This window comes from Microtus pennsylvanicus, chromosome 1, assembly GCF_037038515.1.
Source record: "Microtus pennsylvanicus isolate mMicPen1 chromosome 1, mMicPen1.hap1, whole genome shotgun sequence".
NCBI lineage: Eukaryota > Metazoa > Chordata > Mammalia > Rodentia > Cricetidae > Microtus > Microtus pennsylvanicus.
The window spans coordinates 35,109,258-35,132,143 of NC_134579.1; the positions used below are offsets into that span (position 1 = coordinate 35,109,258).

General features: G+C 44.0%; 1 protein-coding gene across 1 annotated transcript in view; it reads left to right on the plus strand.

Moving 5' to 3' along the window:
* The first annotated feature begins 16,028 nt into the window (after positions 1 to 16,028).
* The window catches only part of LOC142843620 (beta-1,3-galactosyltransferase 5), a 45,400-nt gene continuing 38,542 nt past the window's right edge, over positions 16,029 to 22,886 (plus strand). The window contains exon 1 of the mRNA XM_075961260.1: positions 16,029 to 16,328. The gene's annotated coding sequence lies outside the window, so the exon portion shown is untranslated. The remainder of the gene's footprint in view (positions 16,329 to 22,886) is intronic.

Consider the following 22,886-nt stretch of genomic DNA (forward strand, 5'->3'; position numbering starts at 1 on the left):
TCCTATGACTTTCTATACCCTTCTCTTTTCTCTCCAAATTCTATGTACATTTTCAAGCACACATTAACCCATATAGAGGTTTGTTTCATCTGGATTTGTCTTTATTTCAGACCTGTGATGTTTTCTGTCTGCATGAATGAAACAAACTGCTGTACAGTGGTCATGGCATGCTGGTGGCTGGTTCCTCCCCCCCCCCCCTCAGTTCTCATGGAGTAGATACTCAGAAAGCCACATTTACTGCCCCAACTCTGGGAAGATTTTGGGTCCATGCTGCCACCCAGTAGCACACTTTCTGTTGCTCATAACTCCCATTTAAGTGTTCAGTAGCAAAGCCTATTAAAAGAGTTGTACCTTAGTTTGCTGCTAGTGCTGAGACTACCTGTGTTTTGTGTGTATTTAAAACATTTAATTTTAAAGCTTTCTCGGGGTCTTATATGGATGTAGATGTTGGAGTTTGGGCACCATTTGTAGACTTTCTCGATGTGCCTTTAGTCAGTTCTGTCCCACCAGTCAACTCCCAAATTATCACACTGAGACTTATTATTAATTATAAATGCTCACCCAATGGTTTAGGCTTATTACTAACTAGCTCTTACAGCATAATCCACATTTCTTTTTGTCTTTTTCTTTTTTTAAAAAAAGAATACAAACTGTCTTTTTTCATTTTACATAACAATCCCAGCTCCCATGCTCTCCCCTCCTCCCATTCCCTCCACATATCCCCCCCACACACCTCTATCCACTCCTCAGAGAAGGTAAGGCACGTTGTTTTGGGGAAGGTGCAAGGCCCTCCCTACTATATCTAGGCTGATCAAGGGATCCATCCAAAGAGAATAGGTTCCTAAAAGGTCAGTACAAGCAGTAGTGATAAAACCTGGTGCCACTGCCAGTGGCCCCACAGACTGCCCCAGCCAGACAACTGTCACTCACATTCAGAAGGACTAGTTTGGACCTATGTTGTTTCCTTCCATGTGCAGCTGGAGATGGTAAGCTCCCATTAGCTCAGGTAAACTGTTTCAGTGGGTATACCTGACATGGTCTTGACCTCTTTGTTCATATTCTCACTCCTCCTACCTTCAAGTGGACTTTGGGAACTCAACCAAATGCTCCACTGCAGGCCTCTGCCTCTGTTTTCATCAGTTGCTGGATGAAAGTTCTATGGTGACATTTAAGATATTTATCAATCTGACTACAGGGCAAGGCCAGTTTGGGCACTCTCTCTATTGCTTAGGGTCCTTGCTGGGGTCATTCTTGTACATTTCTGGGAATTCATCTAGAGCCAGGTTTCTTGTCAGCCCCATCACGAAATCCTCAATCAAAATATCTCTTTCCTTGCTCTCATCTCTATTCTTCCTCCATCTTGACTATGCTGGTTTACTTTTTTAAAAAATTAAAATTAAATTAAATTTTAAGAGTTATTTTTATTAAAGAGAAAGGGGGTACACAGATATATCTGAAAGAAACATAGTGAGAGAGAGTGTGGGGTAGTCATGTCTGAATTTTAAAGGTAGTTCAGTGCATGTATATAGGAGTTTATGTGTCTATGCCAGGCATCCATATAGATTACATGGCCATGCTACACATGTGCATTGATAACCTAGGGCATAAGGCTCCAGGGTGACCAGAGAATTTGCCTGAATGCTGATGCACAGCTGTGGGACCTCAGAAATGCTAGCGCCTAGGGTGACTAAGCATTTTGCTAAATGCTGATAGCTGTGGGACCCCAGATGTGATGGAAATTAGATCAGAACCTCCTAGGCCCTAGCTGTGTGACACCTCCTTGTATTTATCCTTAATCCTCAAAACTCTACCTAAACTGACATTATTATTATTATCAGTTAGACCGTACATCTTGGGAGGAAATCATCTTAACAATCCGCGGGTTAAAATGCCCAGTAGAGTGGGATGTTTCCACAAGATAAACACAACACTACATTAGTAGCAGTGTGGCTCTCCCTGCACCCACTCACACCATACCAGGGACCAGACAAAGATGGCACAGTGGAAACAAAAGACATTCTGGAGTCTGTGGTCCTTGTCTATCTGAGATTCATCCATCAGAGTTTTACCTCTTGGTGAGCTGACTCCCCAAACTTCAATTGCCACCTGCTGCTGCTCTCACAGAGCCACTGGCACTGTGGCTTCCTTTCTGTGTTTTGCTCAGGGGTCCCACTGACCAGTGTATGAAGTCAGAAATGGAAAGGAATGAGCCTATACTCTGCCCCAGAGTGATAGAGAGGATATTAAATGCTGCCCCTGCTACCGGCCGAATGAAGGCTGCCTCAGCTGGTTTGTTTCAAGTCCACACACATGTAAGCTTGAGAGCTTCTAACCTTTAAACAGAGAGCAGTAGATCAATTCCTGCTGAGCTGGGAGGTTGGAGTTCTCCATTATCTGTCATCCTGTGTTGAAATGTCCCTGCATGAATCCTGGTCCTGACAGGGGAGGCTTCTGACTGCCACTCTGGTCTTCTTTTTGCTACTCTTTGTTCCTAAGAAAAAAAGGTTACCATGTAAGTTTGCATACATACATACATATGTGTGTGTTTGTGTATGTGTGCTTGTGCATGTATTTGGACACATGTCCAGAGGTTGTGGACTTTTGTGTTGTTTCTCAGGAGCTAAGCTACCCTCTGTAATTTTTGAGAGGGTCTCTCGCTGGTCTGGAGCTTGCCAAGTAGGATGGGCTGTTCAGACAGTGAACCTCAAAGATTCACGTGTCTGGGCAAGCAACTCCCACCCAAGCAGTGGTGTCACAAGCCTGCATTTACCATGTTCAGCTTTTAAAACAAAATGTGAGCTCTAGGGTTGAGACTCAAGTCCTTATTAAGGAGATCAGTGTATGAAGCCATCAAAGAACTGGTACTCTTCAGACAAGTGTCTCCTAGTGCAAATGGCTGCAGGTCTCATTTTTTTTTTCCTAGCTGTTTTCAGAATCACTAAAAGCCTCCTTGTCTCTCTGAAGATAGATTTGATTTCCATGTGTCACCAGCTCACCCACCACTAGCAGGTGGCTTTTCTGAGAAGAGTGACAAGTGTCTCTGAAGAAAGAGTTTCTGAGAGGGTGGCAGATATACTAGGGGAGGCTGGGATAAGGATGTGACTTTTAACTTGCAGGCTAACTTGACCGGTGTCAGACTGCTGTATCATCAAAGGAATAGCTTGTTACATTGGAATGGTGCTTCTTCCTGCTTCCTTCTTAATTAATCCAGCTATAGGCTGTTCAACTCTGCTTCTAGATGGTACTTTAGAAAGTCCAGGCAGGTTAAACAATGGCTCAGAGATTAAGAACACTGGTTACTCTTTCAGAGGTCCTGTGTTCAATTACCAGCAACCATATGGTGGCTCACAAACAACTATAATGAGATTTGGTACCCTCTTCTGCCATGCAGGTATACATGCATGCAGAACACATAATAAATAAGTAAATCTAAAAAAATTAAAAAAATGAAAGTCCAGGCATTCTTGAATCTAATTGACAGCCAGAGCTATCTCTTCTCTCCAAGCTCTGGTTCTCTGTATGTGCATGTACCATTGTTAGTGTCAGAGAGAAAGATAGTTCTCAGTGTGTGTGTGTGTGTGTGTGTGTGTGTGTGTGTGTGTGTGTGTGTGTGTATACATGTGATATGCATGCTTGGCTAATGGCTAGGTACATGTTTACATATGTGTGTGTTCTCTAGCTTATACGTGCTCATGTATGTAGAGGCCAGAGGGATGTTGATGTTGGATGCCTTCCTCGGTTACTTTCCATCTTATTTTGTGAGAGAAGGTCTCTCAGTAAACCTGACTCATCAAGTGGGTGAGGCAGGCCAGCCAATGAGCTTCAGGGATCGGCCTGTCTGTGGCTCCTAAGTGCCATGACACCCAGGTTTTACATGGACGCTGAGGATCCTAGCTCGATACCTCATGCTTACATAGCAAGTGCTTTACCCAGCCATGGTCCACATTGTTTCCATCCTCTTTTCTGAAAGAGATATAGAAAGGACCAATGGAAAGTGTCTTCTGTTTGCTTGTGCACAGGAAGAGAACTCCTGTGGTTGTCCTTCCCCCAAAATGCCACCGATGGTGTCATCTTTGTCTTGAGCAACTTTCTTAACAGAAGGCCCGTTGTTCCAAAAGCAAAGGATGAAATGATGAGCCCTGAAGATGACAAATGGAGCAGACAGTGCATGGCATGCTCGCGACCTTCTGGCCTCTGTGATCGTTTTACTCCTCTGCTCATTTTTAAATGCATTTGGTACTGTATTTCTTTGTCTATCCTTCTGCCACTCGTCTGAGTGCTCACACAGTCCCTTCTGTTCCTGTTGCTGTGATAAAATATCCAGAGAAAGGCGACTTAATGGAGAGATGGATTATTTGACTTACAGTTCCAAGTCATAGAAACTCAGAGCAGGAGGTCACATTGCATCCACAGTGAAAGCAAGGAGCAATAGCTTTTTCTCTTCACTGTTTAAAAATTACACTGGTTGTGTATGAGTGTGCATGTGTATGTGATGGTCACATGGACACACAGTGTGTGTGTGTGTGTATGTCGAAGGACAACTTTTGGGAGTTATCTCATTCTTCCACGCAGCTCCAGCTCAGACAAGCACCTTTACTAGCTAAGCCATCTTGTAAGTTCTTCCTCCACTCCCATTCAGTTCAGAATCTCATGTCTAGAGAATGCTTTCACCCATAGTGTTTCCATCATCTCAACTCAGTCAACATAGTCAAGCTAATTCTCCACAGGTGTGCAACAGGCCCCCTGACTGAGACAGTCTCTCACTGGCACTCTCTTTCCAGGAAACTCTAGGTTACGTCAAGTTGACAATTTATAATACCCATCACTTCAGGCCCTGCACTAAAACAGCAGCTGGGGAAGTAACACCAGTAAGATAGTGCCGGTTCTTTCCCATAGACTGTCACCTGGTAAACAAGGCAGAAATAAAAGCAAACAAATGTTATATTTGCTAACAATGCCAAGTGCGAGGCTCCCAAGAGACTACGAGCTTCTGCTTGCATGGTTATTCTACAGTCCCTGCAGTGACCTGGAGCTGGTACCTGGTCTTTAAATGAAGAAATGGAGGGGTAGAGCCAACTTCCAGAACATAGGGAGGTTATAGACAGTTGGCCGAGCACTCCATATCCCACCAATACATCTTCTCTCTGGCTTAGAACTTCTGTCCTATGATTCCAGGTGGATTTTAGTCTTGAAGACCTTTTGACTCATCTTAGGGTTGGACTTTCCAGAACCTGCTGGAGATGCCTGTCACAGAGTAGCCCAGGCCAACGGTGGTGCTTTGTATGGTTAGCTAGCCCACTGCCTAAAATAGATGTCCCATGTCTAAGTGTAATGGAACTTTGTCAACTTGAAACAATCTAGAATCATGTGGGAGGATGATGGAGGAAGGTCATTGGTTAAAAAATAAAGAAACTGCCTTGGCCCATTTTATTGGTTAGAACATAGGTGGGTGGAGTAAACAGAACAGAATGCTGGGGGGAAGAGGAAGTGAGCTCAGAGACGCCATGCTCCCCTTTCCCAGGCAGACGCTATAGCTCTGCTCTATGAGGCAGATGGCGATGCAGCCAGCCACCAGATCAGACATGCTGAATCTTTCCTGGTAAGCGCACCTCATGGTGCTACATAGATTATTAGAAATGGGTTAAGAGGCTGAAACTAATGGGCCAGGCAGTGTTTAAAAGAATACAATTTGTGTGTTGTTATTTCTGGTGTAAAGCTAGCCGTGTGGGAGCCGGGCAGGAAGAAAAGCAGGCCTGCAGTTTCTACTACAGGAGGAGTTCCTCAATGAAGGATTTTTCAGATCAGGCTGGTCTGTGGTAGTTACTGGGGGGGGGGAGGGAGTTGTCAGGTAATTGAGATGGGAAGACCCACCTACTGTGGGTGGCACTGCTCCTCGAGCAGGGGATCCTGAGTTGTACAAGCATAGAGAAAGACTTCCAAGCACTACTATCCATATACCAACTCATTGTTCTCATGTAGCAGGAGGCTGCTTGTTGGTTCCCAGCCACTTAGCACTGAAATAACCACGTAGAAACTGTATTATTTAAATCACTGCTTAACCCATTAGTTCCAGCTTCTTATTGGCTAACGCTTACATATTAATTTAACACATTTCTATTATGTTTATTGCCACATGACAGTGGCTTACCAGCAAAGTGTCAGCATGTCTGACTCTGGTGGCAGCTCCATGGCTCCTCTCTGACTCTGCCCTTCTTTCTCCCAGCATACAGCCTAGTTTTCCAGCCTAGTTCTGTTCTTCCCTGCCATAGGCTCAAAGCAACACATAGACAGAAGGACCTCCCCTACCACTTGCTTACAGCATTCTTGGATGTTGGTCCATACTTACAATGGAGGACCTGGTTGAAAGAAGAGGCTAAGAGCATTGAACAACAAAGTAGAGCTAGAGGTATGGAAGTCTCCCAAGATCAACTTCCTAGAGAAGGAGATTATAGTAATAGAGAAAGGCAATCCTTATATGATGACCACATCCTGACTTTATGCCACACAGCAGCTTTGAATGCTCGGGACAGTACTGAAGTAGGAAAGAAGATCGGGTTATTTACTAAAGTCATGCAGGGCTCAAAAGAAACCTTCATAGATTTCTTACAAAGACTGACATCAGTAAGTAGAATGATAACAAATTCAGAAACTAGACAAATAATAATTAAATCTCTGGCTTTTGAAAATGCTAATTCTCAATGCAAAAGGACAACTAGGCCTTCAAAGGCAAGATAAGTGTCTTTGGAGGAATGGATCTGAGATACAATCAATATTGAATCTCATGACCATGATGATACTTGGATAGGAGAGCTGATTTCCAGAGGTTTGAGGAAAAATCAAAATGTCAAGTGTTTTAATTGTGGCACACAAGGTCACTTAAAAGGGGCTCTAAACAGGGCATTACTAGAAGCAATATTTTTTCTAAGCATAATACAAACACAATACCCCTCTCTTCTGGAATATGCAGAAGGTGTGGCAAAGGCAAATATTGAACTAATGAATGTAGATCAAGAAGGGACATTGGGACTGGGAAACCCTTTGAGGGGCCTCTCACGGGCTTCTGTCATTTCCTGCCATTATGGAGAAAACTCCTTCCCAGAGCAATTAAAAAACCTAAGGCCTATTGCAAGAAACCACACTGATCTGGGTGACAGAACAGCTATATGAAAGAAAAGGGAAATTAAGGAAAAACCATAAAGTGATTATTTTGGCAATCTTCTATAAATAAAAAAGGACCGAAATTAAAAATATAAATAAATGATATTGTCATTGAAGGTTTGGTAGACATAGGTGCATGTCTACAATAATTGCATCAGAATCTTGACATACAAACTAGCCTCTTCAGGAGGTAAATGTTCAGATTTTGGGGATTGGAACTTTATCTCAAGTAAAGCAGAGCATGATATATATATGACTAGAAGGGCAGAGAGGAAAATTAAAGCCATATGTGATTAACATAGCAATGAATTTGTGGGGATGTGATTTGTTACAGCAATGGAATACTAGATTAATATTCCCCCAATCTCAGAAACAAATAAATTAACAAATTTTTCTGGGAAAAAATATTAGAAAGTATTATGAAGAACAGTCACTAACCATTCAGATACAAGAACAGTGCACAGCATCTGCTGATCTTTCAAAGGAACCAACAGCCCTACCTTTAAAGTGGTTGACAGACAAACCTGTATGGGCTGTGAAATGACCTTTAAACCTTTAAAGACAGAGAAACTGCAAGCTTTAGAACAGCTGGTACAGGAGCATAGATTCTCAGCATATTGAAGAATCAACCAGCCCTTGGAATTCTCTTGTGTTTGTTGTTAAAAAGAAATTTGGAGAATGGAGAATGGTGACAGATATAAGAGCTGATAATAAGGTAATTTAGTCAATGGGCTTTTTACAGTTTGACATTCTTTTGTCTTCTTTATTGCCTAAAGGATGACCTCTTACAGCTATTGATTTAAAAGATTATTTCTTCAACATAACTTTATAAGAAAAAGACAGAGAAAACTTTGCCTTCACAGTGCCTGCTTACAGTAATTGTCGTCCTTTTAGGAGACTTCAGTGGAATAATTTCCCAGAGGGAATGTTAAATAGCCCCACCCTGTACGAATATTATATAAGAAGTCAGCCCTTGGAAATAATATGTAAGCACTTTCCTTAATTTATAGTTTACCATTATATGGATGATATTTTACTTAAGGATCCAAATGTAGATACTTTAGAAAGAAATGTTTGAATAAGTAAGGAAATATTTTCCTTAGTGGGAATTACAAATTGCTCCTGAAAAAAAATTTAGAAAGAGATTATATTAATTATTTAGAATAAAAACATAAATTTTCTCCAGAAAATTAGACCACAAACTGTTCAAAATAGGAGAGCTCGATCACTGACTCTTAGTGACTTTCAAAGATCTCTAGAAGACATTTCCTATCTAGGGCCCACTATTGGAATAGAAAAAAGTGAACTGAATAATTTGTTCAAAACCTTAGAAGGTGAAAAGGACTTAAATAGTCCCAGGAAATTATCAGAAAAAGCTTTGGTGGCAGAGGAATTACAGAATGGTTCTGTGAATCATGAGAATCTGAAGCTTAGCTGCATTCTGGTCATATTACCCTCGAAGCATTCCTCTACAGGAGTTTTAATGAAGAGGGAAGGTAGCATCTCAGAATGGATCTTTTTACTCTATAAACCGAGTAAAAACTTAAAAACTTATGTGAAAAAAAAGTTAATCCTAAAAGAAAAAAATTGAAACTTCATCAATTAGCAGAAATAAATCCAGAAGTTGTAGGACTGTTTAATAGTGAAGAGATGGGCAAACTATGAGAAGAAAGTGAACCCTGACAAGGAGCTTATAGTAATTGGGGGGGGGGAGATTAGCAATAAATGTCCCCAAAGCAAAAACATTCTACTTATAAAGAGAATTAATTGCATACTTCCTCACATTATACAGGAATCACCAATATCTGGAGCCCCTACATTCTATACTGATGCAAATAAATCAGAAAAGGCAGGATACAAGTTAGAAAATGTTGTCGGGGTTTCTGTCCTTCCTCGTTTCTGTCCTCCCACCAGGTCCCACAGCCATTTAGCCCTGAAGAAAATCACATAGAGGTGTTTATAAGTTATAAATTGATTGGCCCATTAGCTCAGGCAAATTATTAACTCATAACTTATATTAGCCATTATTCTAGTATATGTTAGCCACATGGCTCAGTATCTTTTTCAGCAGGGCAGGTCACATCTTCCTTCCTCGGTGTCTGGACAGGACTGGAGAGGATTGGGTTTCCTCCTTCCCAGAATTCTTCTGTGCTCCTTGACCCACCTCTACTTCCTGTCTGGTTGTCCTGCTTATACTTCCTGTCTGGCTACTGGTCAATCAGCATTTATTTAAAACATAATTGACAGAATACAGATTTGTCCAGCACCAAGAAAATATTAATAAAGTAGATCTAAGACCTTATGAATCTGTCCAAAAGTCAGAATTACATGCTATTATCATGGTACTAAAGGATTTTATAGAACCTTTCAGCATAGTTACTAACTCACAATATGCATTGTTTTGCATATTGAAACTGCTGGATTTATACTACATGATACAGAATCCACTTTATTTTTTATTCAGTTACAAGAAATAATCAGGAATATGAATCATCCCATATACATAACATCTATCTGATCCCTATGGGTCTGCCAGGTTCTCTAGCAAAAGTAGGGCAGAAATTTATCAGCTATTGATTGGAAAGTGCTGGAGGCCTCAGAATTTCATAAAAATCATGTTAATAACACAGGTTTAAAAAAAGGCTTTTCAGTCGCATGGCAACAAACCAAGGAAATTATAAGGAAATGTACTACTTGTTCTTTATACAACAAAGCACCACTACCTGGAGGAAGTAACTCAAAGGGTACTCAAAGGAATGAGATCTGGCAGATGAATGTGTTCCATTTTGTAGAATTTGGAAAACTAAAATACGTACACCACACCATTTGTACTTATTCAGGTTTTCAATTGATTTGGTAATCACACATTTGCTGGAAGTTTTGGCCATAATTATAGGTATACCTGTACAAATAAAACACATAATGCAAAAATTAAACATTTAAAGTATATACGTTGGTTTAGCTTAGCCGCTTGTACAATGAAATGTCTATCTGTACTTAGCTCCTTCACAGTCAAAGAATTCAAAGAAAATACAATACTACACATAATCCAGACTTTTTGTGTATATTCCATCTTTACATGGCTTATTTTTCTTTACTCTTTTAATCTATAACTGTCTGTACTCTGTCTCCTTAAAGACTTAGTTTTATTTTTTTTAAAGAATTTACTTCTTTTTATAACTCTCTATGTTCTTTTTCCTCTCTCTCTCAAGCCTACGTACATTTATTCAAAACTGTGACCCATTTAGAGGTCTTTGATATCTGAATTTGTTTTATTGCATATGTATCTGTAATTGTTTTTCTGACCCTTTTGTTAAATGATAAGCAGGTGTGGCAAGGACCACCTAGGCCCTGCCTACTTGCTCTGCCCATTCCAACATGGCGGAGGCATGTTCACTGCCTCTGAGACTGCCGGTGGGAGCCGTCTTCACCACTTCCACTCTGGAAAGCACCGTGCAGCATATAAACCTTTTTCATCTGAGTAAAAACTAAATCTGCCATGCAATGCTCTGTGTGGCCTGGAAATACCTCTTTGTATGATGATGGGAATTCACCATGCTCTCCTGCCTGTGCTTGGCCAGTAGATTAAGAGTATTGTTAGATAGCTCTTGCATCTTAAATTAACCAATTTCTATTATTTTATATTTTACCACAAGGCTCATGGTTTACCATTAAGGTTCCGGAGCATCTGTCTCCTTTGGTAGTTACATGGTTTCTCTTTGACTCTGCCTACTCTCTCCTCCTCTATCTCCTTTGAATTCCTGCCTTGCCCTATTCTGTGCTGCAATAGGCTCAAAGCAGCTTCTTTATTAACCAATGGTATTCACAACATACAAGGGGGGAATTACACATCAGAGTATTTACTCTGAATTACTCAAATGCAAATGGACTATACATTGTTGATGTACATATCGCCTGTATATATTGTATATAGTTATTCTTATATTAGTTGTACCCTTCTTTATTTTAGACAAAATAAGGAAAATGTAGTGATATTTTGTTTGTGTTTTCACAGATAAAGTTTTCCTAAAGATTAAAGCGCAGAGCTAAGCCACTGGAGGCCAGGGAGTGGTGGCACACACCTTTAATCCCAGGACTCAGGAGAAAGAGGCATAAAGATTTCCATTAGTTCAAGGCCACCCTGGCTATATAAGATTGAATCTGTCTAAAAGAGTAATGGAGCTCACACAAAGGTGATCACAGTACTTGGGAACTCACACCTTTAAGCCCTGCATTAGGCAGGAGGATACAGGAGTGATATGGCTGGGCAGCGAGAGGAATATAAGGCAGGAGGAGACAATAGCTTAGTGCAGTCTAAGGACAGGATCAGCCCTTTGGTTTGAGCATTGGTAGAGTTAAAATGTCTCTTTAGTGGCTGCTCTGCTTCTCTGATCCTTCAGCTTTCAGCTCCTAATATCTGACTCCAGGTTTTATTTATTAAGACCAATTACACTTCATGTTACAGTTTTGGGTAAAAGGGGGAAGGAAGAAGCTACATGTGTCAGTTTTATCAGAGACTTCTCTCCCTATCTGCTGCCTATCAGGAATCTCACTTAACTCTCTCTCTCTCTCTCTCTCTCTCTCTCTCTCTCTCTCTCTCTCTCTCACACACACACACACACACACACATACACACACACACACACACACACACACACACACACACACACACACACACTTTCCAGGACACACCACCTGTCATCCATTTTCTTCAACTGTGTTTCATCTTCCATCAGCACCATCAAGTACAAATCCACCAAGGGACACTTAGGAGGTCAGAGAGCCCGGGATCCAATTGCTTCTCCAACAAGTCTTTAGACATGACCTCTGGCTGGGCACTCCACATCCAGAGCCCCATCCTCTCCCTGTGGCAGCAGTACTGGTAGGTTCTGCACTTCAGAGGTAAAAAAGGCCTCCAAAGGCAGCCATTCTCCACTAACCTGACCCTCCATTCCTCCAGTGTGGTCCGTTCTTCAGCTTTCCAGAGGGTGGACGCCATCACCTGGTCACTGAGATCCAGCTGCTTACAGGAATGAGGGCTACTCACATGCCAACACATATGATATGACTGGCCTCGGCCTTGCCTCTCTACCATGCATAGGGACAGGTTGCAACCAATGTGGACCAGGGGAGGGCATAAAACCCTGTTCTACTCTGCCACCCACTGAGGGCTCCCGCCCAGGTAAGAAAAGGACAGCCTGGCACACATAGGCAGGGGGTATCTCCTGGTGGAAGGGAATGCAGATCACAAGGGCCCTGGGGTAGTGGTCTCACTGTCCATGGCTCTCTGCTCCCAGTGCTCACACTCTGAGCTGCAGCTGATTTATCCTCCAGCTCTCTGTCCCAGGGACCCTTCTCGTGGTCCACTAGACAGTTGTGTTTAATGGATCAGAAAACTGCGGTGAGTCTGAAAAGCCTTCCCAGCAGAGTCATTGTGATCAGGATAGGGGCTTCTCTGGGAGAACCATCTTCCAGGCCTCATAGAACCTCACGGAAAGTCTCTGGATCTTTCAGCCAGAGGCTGCCCCTACCCAGGTTCTTGACTCAGGAGCCAGAGATAACTTACTGGCAATGGCTTGAGGCTCTGAAAATAGTGAGAGACAGCTGAGCTACAGTTCCTCTGTGTCCCTTGACCAAGCCAGGTCAGCAGTGGCAGAAGGCATTGGTCTGTCCTGTCAGGCTGCCCACACTGTGGAAGAAGGCATTGGTCTGTCCCTGTCAGGCTGCCCACACTGTGGAAGAAGGCATTGGTCTGTCCTGTCAGGCTGCCCACACTGTGGAAGAAGGCATTGGTCTGTCCTGTCAGGCTGCCCACACTGTGGAAGAAGGCATTGGTCTGTCCCTGTCAGGCTGCCCACACTGTGGAAGAAGGCATTGGTCTGTCCCTGTGTCAGGCTACCCACACTGTGGAAGAAGGCACCCCTTTCTCCATCCCCAGCTGCTGTCCACAGACACCAGACAGCATCACTCCTCATCTCATTGACTGGTCCTGTGGTGATATTTTGTTTGTGCTTTAACAAATAAAGTTTGCCTGAAGATCAGAGTGCAGAGCTAGCCACAATAGTTTCCATAGAGGTCAGGCAGTGGTGGCATACAATTTCACTCCCAACACATGGGAGACAGAGGCAGACACATCTCTACCAGGCAGTGGTGGCACACACCTTCAATCCCAGCACATGGGAGAAGAGGCAGACGGATCTCTGCGAGGCAGTGGTGGCACACTCCTTCAATCCCAGCACATGGGAGACAGAGGCAGACTGATCTCTGTGAGTTCAAGGCCACCCCAAGCTGTATGAAGTTGAATCAGTGTAAAAGAGACACAGAGCACGGCAGTGGTGGTCCACACATTTAATCCCAGGCATAGGAAGGTGGAGATGGGAAGAGATATGACTCGGTGGAGAGAGGAATATAAGGCCAGAATAGACAGAAGGACAGGATGCAGTCTGAGGTTTCATAGAGATGGCATTCATTCTGAGACAGGAGCTCAGCCCATTTGGTCTGAGGATTTTTTTTTAGAGGTAAGAACTAGTGACTGCTGCTTTGCTTCTCTGATATTTCAGGTTTCACACCCTAATATCTGACTCTGGGTTTTTATTTAGTAAGACCAGTTAGGATTTCATTACATTGGTCCAGAAAGTATTTCTTTTTCCTCGTCCACATGACAGGCTGGGTCCTTTTCTCCCAGAGTGGTAGCTCTCAATTGTAGACAACTATTCTTTCCATGGCACATTTGCTGTTCCAGAGATAATATTACTGGTGTGTGTGTGTGTATGTGTGTGTGTGTGTGTGTGTGTGTGTGTGTGTGTGTGTGTGTGTGTGTGTGCGCGCGCACGCACAGGCAGGCATGGCACTGGCAGGAGTGGATTGGTACCAGGGATATTGCTAAACATTTTACTACAACAAAGAATGGTCAGACCCGACAACAGTCTCTACAGCTGAGGAAGGGTGTGCTGCTTTGACCCCCAAAAGTGAATGCTAAGACTGGCAGTCTCTGGTACTAGGCTCTGGAGATTGTTTGCGTGTGGACCGGGCACACGGAAAGTGGTATAGTTTACATAGTTCACAGATAACAGAACAACGCTCATGACAAACAGCACAGCTCACAGCCTGGAATGGTGTCAGAACTTTAGAGTCTGAACTTTGGTCAGGAATCATCTACCATATTTTAACTGACACCTCCAAGCCTCAAGGCCCAGCCTAGCTCATTTCCCACTGGGCTTTCCTGTGACCAGCATTGTAAACATATGGACCTACCTCACCTTATGTCTGCTTTTATCTCACTTCCTACATGGAGTCCCAGGAAGGTGTGTTCCCATTGCAGGACTGAGTCTGGCCAGCTCCTTCCTGGAATGCTCTCTCCTTATCCTTTCCCTGTGTCTTCATCATCCAGGTCTCAACCACAACTCTTCCCAGGACAGGATTTCTCCCCTGCATTCTAGGCTACACCCTAGGAGGGGGTCCCCAGTGCTTTCACCCCAGGCCAGAGAGAATCTCAGCAAAGTGCAATCTAAAGTAATGTCATAATTGAACCCACAATTTTGTAAGCTAAGCAAACACAGAAACAAAGAAATGAAACATTCTTGCCTCTGATCATACCCCTCAATTGTTTGAGGTCCATGAACTAACTGTCAGAGCCAAGCTGACCTTGGCTGAGAAACTATGAGATAGGTGGGGAGAGGGGCTGCTCTGAGGTCAGGGAGGGTCCAGGTTGGAGAGGTCAGGTGTGGAAAGGAGTGGACACAGTCCTGCGCTCTGTGGGTGGTCCAATCCCTGGCTGCAGGAGGCTCTGTACAACCTGGTTCTGCTTGTGCATCAGGGCCTGTTTACCCCAGGAAAATGAGCTTCTGCTTGAAGCCCTGCACAGAATAGCGTGGGAGTTTAATAACTGTGGGTGAGGGCGGTGCTTCACTCAACTCCTTTCCTCTCCCACAGAGACTGCAGTTCCCGCAACCCACAGGTCCCGGCAACCCACAGGTCCCAGCTCTCATACCTGAAAGGATTTCACATCAGTGTGGCCGTGAACTCCAGTTGTCCTAAAATTTTGCCCTAGGTCCCTAGCCCAGGAGCACATTTGTCTCTGTGTAACAACAATGGCATGCTAACTGTAGGCAGATAAGGTCCTGCACTGTCTGAGACCACCACACACAGGACTTTAAGGGAAAACAGCAACAGGCACTTGCTAGGGATAGGAACTGTGCACTGGGCATCTTTGGAACTTCCCAAAGATTTTCACTGTGTGATTCAGGTTAAGCACTGAGTTAGAGCTGTGTTCAATTGACAAAAATGCTGTGCAGTTTTGCACATAAGGACACAAAATTAAATGAACACTTTTCAGTCCTGAGAAGGGTCTGGTGTCTTCTGCCACCCCAGCTAGCTTCTTTCCCTCTGTTCTATCAACACATTTGTATTCTGTTTTCACTTGGCCTGTGGCACTGGCCTCTTAACTTTCCTGTGCCTCAATTTCTACATCTGCAAAATGAGAAAAATGAATCGTACCTTCATCATTGCCCCAGTGCTTAGGATGCAGGCACATTTCCCCATGAAGTTCTTTAACCTTGCAGAAATGTTATCTCCCTCCCTCTCTCCTCCCCCCTTTCTTTCTCCTCCTCCTCCCCTTCATCCTCCTCCCTTTACTCCTCCTCCTCCTTCCTTCCTCCCTGCCTTTTTCCCTCCCTCCCTCTCTCCCTCCCTCTTTGAGGGAGCATCAAGGTCTTTGGGGACCTCGGTGTCTGTGAACTCGGGACCCCAAACTTGGCTTGCATTGGAGTAATTTCAAAGTTAACTTCGAGACTGTCCCCTGGGAAGGACAGAGCGCAGAGCCAGCAGCGTTTCCGCAGAGGATCTGCGCAATTGCTGGTGCCAGGGAAGATGCTCTGGCCGGCGCACTTTGGAGGCGGGACCTTCGCAGTCAGTTAGGCTGCTTGTCAGCAGAGCAGCTAGCAGGTCTATGGTCCTGGGGCCCAGGCACTGACTGACCCGCTGCTGTGCACCCTGAGAGTCCAGTGTGCCTCCTCCCTCCACTGCGCACCTATCACAGACCCTGAGAGCATTGCCCTGCGCTCCGCCCACCTGCAAATGCCTGCCCTGTCAGCGACCGCCCCAGCCTGGACAGCGCCTGTGGGCCGCCTGAGCCCTGGCACTACCCCTGTCTCAGCTCCAGCCTGAAGAAGGTAAGGAAATGCCGGGACCCCAGGGCGAGGGAACCGCAGGGCAGGCTGGCATCCATGTGTTCCTTCTTCCTGTAAAATTAAGGCAGAGATGTCACAGAGCTTGTGCGAGCCTGGGTTCACTGACAGAGTCTTGTATACACATGCTGAAGGAAGTTGTGTTTCTGGGTGGGTAACAACACACACACATACATGAGGGCTACACATCATATGGACACAGTGCATGATTCAAAAGAACAGCCCGAGCTAGAGAAAATAACATCAATCAAACCAAATTCTAAAACCAACTCGGAAGCATCCTGCTGCAGCAGCTCCTGCAGTGTGTGGGCCCAGGGTTGAGAACAAGAAAGGAAAAAGCCTCAGCCAGGGGTGACAGCCAGGGGCTGACTTCCCAGGGACTGTTCTCCTGGTCATTTCTACATCCCAGGAGTGCCTTGTGCTTGGTAATCAGCATTTTCTCTTTTGGGGGGGTTGGGTGGGGTGGGGTAGGTGAAAGCTGTGGTACGATGATGATGATGACGTTGACGACGAGAGCGTGCCTGTGTGCACCCATCAAGGGTAAACACAGAAAATACAGCACTTGAGGAACTCCTCTGCCCCCTCATCCCGTTTCAGTTCACAGGTTTCTAATTTTAGGGGACAGAGTCAGCTTTCAAATAATGGAAACTGAATTAGAAGAAAGCTGCTATAGATTTCTTTTTCACTTTTCTATTTGTTCAATCAACTTAAAGAACATTGTGTGTGTGTGTGTGTGTGTGTGTGTGTGTGTGTGTGTGTTTCTATAGCATTGCTCTGGGTCTGTTTCTCCTTCATTTACTATTTCTGACATGGGTGAAGGGGATGAGGGACTAGATTTTAATGAGATGGGGTCTGGGGAAGGGTCATGCTCCAGTCAGTGCTGTGGTGCCCAGTGGTGGCTTTTGCACATTTTATGAATGTAGGGAATTCTTAGTTGCATGGTTGAGTTATATATACACTTATATGCCTATACCCATTCTTTTCTTTGTTTCTTTCTTCTCTCTCTCTCTTCACCCCTTCTCTCTCTCGATCTCTCTGTTTCTGTCTCTTTCTCTCCCTTCCTTCCTTCTCTTCTCTCTTCTCCTCTTCCTCTTCATTCTCCTCCTCCTCCTCCTCCTCCTCCTCCTCCTCCTCCTCCTCCTCCTCCTCCTCCTCCTCCTCCTCCTCCTCCTCCTCCTCCTCTTCTTCTTCTTCTTCTTCTTCTTCTTCTTCTTCTTCTTCTTCTTCTTCTTCTTCTTCTCCATCTTCTGTTACAAGGTTTCTCTTGTAGTCCTGGACACCACGAAACTTACAATTTACTCATAGACCAGGCTGGCCTCAAACTCATAGAGATCTGCGTGCCTCTGCCTCTGCCTCAGCTTCCCAAGTGCTGAAATTAAAAGTGTGCACCACCACCATGACCAGGCTTGCTTATTCTTGTATAATGAAGCTTTTCAGTTAAATTATAGTTTGGACAAGCAATATATCATAGCGGTAAAGATATCCCTGGCATGTGGGAGGCCACAGCTCAATCTTCATTACTGAAAACGAAAGCAAAAACCTGTCTGTTTAAAAAAAAAAACCTGTCTGTTTACCTGCCTGTCAATCATCCATCAGTCTTGTATATGTTCCATCTATCTGCCCCATTTTTTCAGTGTTTCTTCTTTTAAAAAATACAGTTTGAGCAATATGCCAATCTATCCTCTAAGAGATGTTTGTCTTAAGGAATGACTGCATGGCTCTGTTTCCTGTTACCTTCAGTTTTTGTCTTCTCTTTCCAAGTCATTCATGCAAAATGAAAATTAAAAAGAAAGTCTAATTTTGAGGGGAAAGCTCAGGGTGAGGCTGTTGGTGCCAAGTCCCAGAAGAGATGTTGGGGAAGCAGATATTTCTCCCTCCTCCCCAACCCCAGCTTGACCCAGACAGTTCTTCCTTTATGAACATTCCTCTCACCAGATGTTCCTCCTTTTGTGGGCAGGTGCTCTGAATAAACAATGGGATTCTCTGAGACTGGACTTTATGAGATGAGGCCAGGTGTTCAGACATGCTGGGGAGTCTCCTTTCAGCTGGGATCTCCTCCTTCTGTTCCCACTTGCTGGTTATAGACAGTGGTCAGGAAAGGTTTGGTCAGTCCTGAGAAGGACTTCCAGAGGTGGTCTCTGCTCTCCTGAGCCTGACTTGGGCCTTGGACGCTGAGCTCAGGAACCTGCCATCTGTCCTGTTTGCCCATTTAACTGGGCTTCAGATTCTATTTCTCCTGGGTTTTCTGGTCCTGAGAGTCACTCTTGGTTCCTGTGGTCTTGAATAGCTGTGTGGTATCTTCTGTCCCCAGTAAGTGAGTTGACTGAACAGGATGTGATCCTTTCTTGAACCTGACAGTGCTAGTGTGTCCTTTTCCTGACTCTAAGTATCAACTACCAGGAACTCACTGCATTGTTATTGCCCTACCCTGGGTTGGGTGAGCTGAGTGTGTGTGTGTGTGTGGTGTATATATAGAGGTTGGGGTGGTGTTGAGGGGGAGGGGGTGGGGATGGGAGTTGGGGAGTGGCCTCCAGTACCCAGTTGGCTTTTCTCCTGATCCCTATTGCTTGTCTCTGCTCACTTCCCTGCCATCAGGGAAGCACAGGACTGGCAAGGGATCTTTCCACTTCTCCTGATCTCAGGCTTGGGGATTGTGCTCCATCAGCCTTTGTGACTGGCCTCCCATGGGTTTGGACACTTTCCTTATCTTCTGGTAAGAGGGAATTATCTGAGTCCATGTCTGAAGCTGCAGAGTGAAAGGGTGGGTAAGATGGATGATAGAGGTTTTGGTAAAGTTACCTAATCTCAGTTTAAAGCCAGGATCATGAGATTAAGTGTCCCAGACTGAATCTGAAATAACTGCTGACCAGCTGTCCTGCTAGTTGTATGGCATGAATAGGTTAAAGCCTGGACTCTGGAAACCACAGTCCTTGGTTGCTAGTTATTGTTAGTTTTTATTCCCTATACCCAACTAAAGGAAAGTTGGGTGGTGATGTTCCAGACCAGATCTGTGTGGCCTAGATGCTACGTTGACATATCAGATGAACCCAGGCTCATTATAATCTCAATATAGAGATAAAAACACACCATCCCATGCTGAGAAAGATCTGAGCTTGTCACAGTCCTTATAAGTCAGCCTGAATGAGTGGCCGTTCAGAGAGCACACTTGCTCTGGGAGAGAAGAAGGGTCCTTTGGAATATAAGCTGACTGTGATTGTCATTGGCCATCTAGTCAAATTTCCAGCTGGCTCTCTGAACTGGTTAGCCATCTGTATTCTGTACCGAGTAGGGAAAGAACCTGAAGACCCAGCTATGGTAATACAATAAACGAGCTTTACACAAAATTATATAAAGCGAGGACATGGATGATTCAAGGTATAGCTGAGGGGAAGGTTCTTATTGTAGGCATTAGGAGTGAACAATTAGAGGCACCTGGAAGAGTTCTGAGCTGGACAGTAGTAGACTGAACTGAGCTTTGAGAGAAGAGGAGAATGGAAAAGTAATGTGAGAGAGGAAGGGAAGGGAAAGGAAGGGAAGAGATGAGAGAAGAGAAGAGAAGAGAAGAGAAGAGAAGAGAAGAGAAGAGAAGAGAAGAGAAGAGAAAAGAAGAGAAGAGAAGAACAAAAAGAAGAGGCCAAGAGGGGCTCATGGATGACAAGGCAGCGTTTTAGAGGAAGGAGAAGGTGGGGAGGGGATCCCCTGAGCTGGAGAGGATTAGGGGCAGGGTTAGTAGAGCTGAGAGGAGCCACAGGAACTGAGTGAGCTTGGAGGTCAGTTTGTGCTTTGTGATGCTAATAGGCATCACAGAGAATTTATTCCTAGTTTCTCTTGGACCTGATAAAAACAGCCTGGTAGTGAGTTAAAAACCAGAATCAAGGGCTCAGAATGCTATGTAATGATACTCACTTGGCAAAGTTGTCATCCAGACTCTTTGTATCTGATTTTGAACATCATCCCACATCCTCAGTAAGAGCTAGAAGTCATTTGGGACCAAACAGGGCTAAAAATGTAGTTGATCACTTCCTCATTCCCTGTGTACTCATGGAGACAGAGGAACTGGGCACATTAATTCAACCCTGTGCCTCAGTTCTCTCCATTGACACCACAGAGGCTGATATTATTATTTCTCTGGGTGAACATGAGGACAATATGGTCACACCTTTCCTTGTGACACCGGCGACAATGATTATTACATTACCTATCATTTTCTAAGTTCTCTGTTGAATTCTGCTTGGTTATTGAAAGAAATAAAAAAGCTTCTCAAATTATAAAATAATTGGTCTTAAGAATAATTTCCAGTTAGTATAAGATACGTATTTTGTGGCTCAGTAGACTGGCAGAATAGAGGACAGACTTTGGGACACAGTGGCGAGTGTGCTGACTCAGGTTTGGGTTCTCTTCCATGTAGCTTGTTTTCTCTGTCTAAACTCCCTTCCCAGTGTCACTGTTCAAGGCTGTCTGTTCTCTCTCTTGCAAGACCTCATTTCTCTGTTCCCTGGGGGTGTTTTAATTGCCACATGTTAGCTCTTCAAGTTCCTCTTTTAATCTCCTGGGTATCTTGTAATTTCTTATGTCCATTGTGTTTTGCTGACTGAGCATTCCCAATTTTTCTGGGGAGCAGTACATTTATCAGGCTCCCCTTTAATCCACTTCTGGGAGTCCCTTCTTCCAGATTAGCCAGGCTGTCATTCTTGTTTAACATGGGCAGGGTCACCTGCTTGGCTACCTCTGTGGGTACAAGTTACCTTGATCATTCCTTATTGCCTCTTTCTTATTTAGATTTTATTCAAATTCTTCTCAGAGCTTCAGTGTAACCCTTTGTATCACAATCTACTTCTTTGTTGTCCCAAGTTATGAAAAATAGGGAGAGGAATCAGGCAATGTGAATGGTCATGTTTGGCAGATTGCTATTTATGTTATTTTTACCAAAACAGGTTTTCAAGGCTACTCAGGTTAGGAAGGAATAAAATTTATACTTTTTGAAATTGTAAACCAATTCAGACAAGCTGTGTGTGAGCATGTCCCTGTCACATGGGTGGTACCTGCTGTGACTTATAAGGTGAAATAGTAAAAAGTGAGTTGGTCATAAAGTGTCGCCTTTCATTTCTCTCCCTGCCTTTTACCCTTCCTCCCTGCTCTGGATCCTTCCTCCATCCTTCCTGTGTTCATGTTCATATCTCTACGTGTGAGTCTGTATCTCATGTCACTACTATTATGCTTTTGAAATTTGCCAATATTAAGCTGTAGTGCTAATTTCTGCCTTTTCATCACTATTGTTGGGTATCTAAATGTTTTGCACTTTTATATAAAACACAGTGGTAGGCATTCCTGGTCTGTCTCCTCTTGCACAACTGTGTGATTTCCTGTAGATTAAGGATTTATCCATAAGAATGTAATTGACTTCCAGGGCTGTTCTAGATAGGTCTCAATCTGTCCTAGATCCTGAAGGATTCTACTTGAGAGGTTAGGGGCTGCACTAAATCACACTCCCACCAACCATATGGTTCAATAACTTAGTGTCTGGTTCCCCACAGCTTGGCCAAGACTTAGATTCATTGGACCTTTACATTTGTATTAATAGAAAAAGTAGTAACTCCGTCTCATGTTTTTTTTAATTAATTAATTATTTATTTATTTATTTATATATTAAGGATTTCTGCCTCCTGCCCTCAACCGCCTCCCATTTCCCTCCCCCTCCCCCGATCAAGTCACCCTCCCTCATCTGCTCGAAGAGCAATCAGGGTTCCCTGACCTGTGGGAAGCCCAAGGACTGCCCACCTCTATCCAGGTCTCCAAAGGTGAGCATCCAAACTGCCTAGGCTCCCCCAAAGCCAGTACGTGCAGTAGGATCAAAAACCCACTGCGATTGTTCCTGAGTTCTCAGTATTCCTCATTGTCCTCTATGTTCAGCTAGTCCGGATTTATCCCATGCTTTTTCAGACCCAGGCCAGCTGGCCTTGGTGAGTTCCCGATAGAACATCCCCATTGTCTCAGTGTGTGGGTGCACCCCTCGCGGTCCTGAGGTCCTTGCTCGTGCTCCGTCTCCTTCTGCTCCTGATTTGGACCTTGAGATTTCTGTCCCGTGCTCCTCTGTCTCTGTCTCCTTTCATCACCTGATGAAGGTTAATATTCATGAGGATGACTATGTGTTTGTCTTTGGGTTCACCTTCTTACTTAGCTTCCGTCTCATGTTTTAATATTCTTTTACCGAAGTCGGGTGGTGGTGCACACCGTTAATCCCAGTACTCAGGAATCAGAGGTTGCTAGATCTCTGTGAGTTCAAGACCAGCTTAGTTTGTAGAGCAAGTCCCAGGACATCCAAGGCTACACAGAGAAACCCTGTCTCAAAAAACCAAAGAAGAGGAAAAGGAAGAAGATGCATTTACCCGATTCTAGCATAGCTGGTTGTGTTTTCATTTACATATAGGTATTGGCCTATGATTTGTCTGTCTCTTGTTTATCAATCTGCCATCATCATCTATTGATTGACCCATCTTTCAACTGTGTTTGTATTTATCATCTATATTTTCTTGTCTATCATAT